Source organism: Arachis ipaensis, chromosome B01 (genome assembly GCF_000816755.2).
Source record: "Arachis ipaensis cultivar K30076 chromosome B01, Araip1.1, whole genome shotgun sequence".
Taxonomy (NCBI): domain Eukaryota; kingdom Viridiplantae; phylum Streptophyta; class Magnoliopsida; order Fabales; family Fabaceae; genus Arachis; species Arachis ipaensis.
The window spans coordinates 29,690,572-29,693,476 of record NC_029785.2 but is presented as its reverse complement, the minus strand read 5'-3'; positions in this window follow the sequence as shown (position 1 = coordinate 29,693,476).

Below are 2,905 nucleotides of genomic sequence, written 5' to 3'. Positions count from 1 at the left end.
GGGTGAGGAGTGCGAGGGAGGAACGCGGTGCAGAGGAGGAGTGTGGCAATAGAGGAGGAGTGTGAGGCACTGCAGATAGGGGTGTTCATAAAAAAATCAAAATATGGTTAACCGGTTAAAAAACCATAACCACATTTTGGTTAACCAGTTTAATAAAACAATTTTAAAAACCATATCCATATTTTTTAAAAATGGTTAACCAAAACCAAATTTAAAAAACCGGTTTTTAACAGGTTAACCAAAACCAAAACCAAAACCAAATTAAAATCAAAACCTAATTTCAAAACCAAATTACATGCTTTTTCTTCTCCTTCTCTTTGTCCTCTTCTTCTCTCTCTCTCTCTCTCTCTCTCTCTCTCTCTCTCTCCCTTCTCTCTCACTCATTTTCCTCTTTATCTCCTCTCTCTCTCTCTCTCCTTTTTCCCTCTTTCTCTCCTCCGCTCTCTCCCTTATCTCTCTCTTTTCCTTTCTTCCTCTCTTTCTCTCTCTCTATCTCTCTCTCCACCTCGTCTTTCTTTCTCTCTCCCTTATCTCTCTATCCTTCTCTTCCTCTCTATTCCCTTTCCTCTTTCTCTCTCTCCTTCTCTCTCTCTCTCTTTCTCTCCTTATCTCTCTGTCTCTCTCTCCTTCTCTTCGCTCTCTCACTGCCTCTCTCTTTTTTCTTGCCCTCTTTCTCCCCCTCCTTTCTCTCTCTTCCTCTCTCTCCTCCCCTTCCTCTCTCTAATCATTTCTCCCCTTTTTCTATCTCTCCTCCTCTCTCTCTCTCTCCTCTCCTCTCCTTCTCTCTCTCTCCCATATCTCTCTCTCTCTCTCCTTTCCCTCTCCTTTCTTTCTCTCTCTTTTCTTTTCTCTCTTTCTCTCTCTCACTCCTCTCTCTTTCTTTTTCTTCTTTCTCTCTCTCCCATTTTTCTCTCTCTTCCTCTTCCACTCTTCTTTTTCTCTTCTTCTCCTCTTTCTTTTTTTACTCTCTCTTTTCTCTTTCTTTCTCAATCTTCTCTCAATTTCTATCCCTCTTCTATCTTTTTTCTCCTCTTCTCTCTAAAGTAAGAGAGAAGAGAGAGAGGAGGAGAAAATAAAGGAGGAGAAATAAAAAAGAAGAGAGATAAGAAGAGAGTAGAAGGATAGGAGAAAGAGAAGAAGAGAGAGAAATAGCACAAAGAGAGAAAAAGAGAGAGGGGAGAGAGAAAAGATGGGAGAGAAAAGGAGAGAGAGAGACAGAAAAAGAGAAGGAAAGAGAAAAAAGAGAGGAGGGGAGGAGGGAGAGGAGGAAAGAGAGAGGGAAGGGGAGAGAAAGAGCATGAGGAGAGGAGAGAAGTGGAGAGAGAAATGGAAGAGAGGGGAGAGAGAGAGGAAGAGAAAGAGAGGGGAGGGGGAGAAAGAGGGGAAGGGGAGAAAGAGAAAGAGAGAAGGAAGAGAGAAGAGGAGGGGGAGAGAAAAGGAGAGAGATGGATAGAAGGAGATAAGAAAAAGTTACTTGTATCATTTAGAAAGAAAATATTTATATTAGAAAAAATTATTTATAGAAAATGCTGAAAAGAGATAAGAAAGAAAAAGGAACGAAAGCAATGGAAGGGATTTCATTATTTACAAATGTTACTCGTATCATTTAGAAAGAAAAAAATTTTAGATTAAAAAAATTCAATTAAAAAAAGTTCAAAATTTTGGGTTTTTATATGTAAAAATATTAATTTGTGTAAAAATCTATTTTTACATGTAAAAACCAATTTTATGGTATAAAAACTAATTTTTTAGTATAAAAATCGATTTTTTGGTGTAAAAACCAATTTTTTTGTGTAAAAACCGGTTTTTAATGTAAAAACCAGTTTTTTAATGTAAATAAAAAACCGATTTTTATTTTAATAACCGGTTAAAAATCGGTTTTAAATTTCACTAACCGGTTAATAACCGTTTTCATAATGTAAAACTAATTTGGTTAATTAACCAATACTATATTTTTTGTTAACCAAAAAACTAGTTTGATTTTTAGATTAACTAAACCATGAACACTCCTACCTGCAGATCTAGGTTTTACGGAAGTGAAAGGTTTAATGGAGTGAAACCTGTGCTTTGGGATATTTAAGGATTATTTTGGGATGTGTTAAAGTTTAAAAAAATTAAAATTGAATTGTTGAATTTTAGTTTTATTTAAACTCTTTTGAATTTGTATTTTAAATTAAAAAATATTAAATCTATTTGGATGTGTTTGTTTTAATTTTTCTAAATGAGTATAATAAAAGGTTATTTAAAAGATAAATTTAAAAGATATTTAGTCGTATTAATAATTTGGAAAGATAATTTACTTATTTAAACTAGTTGAAATTAGATACTATCATATTGTTCTATAAAACCAAATGCACTACAATATTGGTAATTAGCTAGGTTTTATATCATTAAGAAAAACTTATAGGTATACCACGATTTATATAAAAATTGTAGTGCATTCAGTTTTAGGATAAGTAAATTATCCTAATTTGGGATAAACTGAAATTGAATGGAAGAGAATTATTTTACCTTCAATCTAATTTTTTGATGTAATAAGAAAAAGATATACTCAATTTTACTTATGCACATCATAATTTCATCACAAATTTAAAAAGAATTTTTTTTTCATTCTCTAATATCTCACAGCTACAATAGCTTAGGAGGTACTAATACCTTTCATATTAGATTAAAGAAATACCTAATACGAGGATGATTAGTACGATTCTAAGTGAAGATGGTGTTAACTCAATAATTTCTTAGGAATTATTTTGAACATTAACAAACACAAATATAATTTAGTAATTTTATTAATGTGCTATTTGACGATTTCTCAAGTGTATTAATATATTAGTTAACTTTCCTTAAATAATTAAAGCACACTCGGTACCTTCTGAATTTAAGTAAATGGAAACTAAATGAAAAC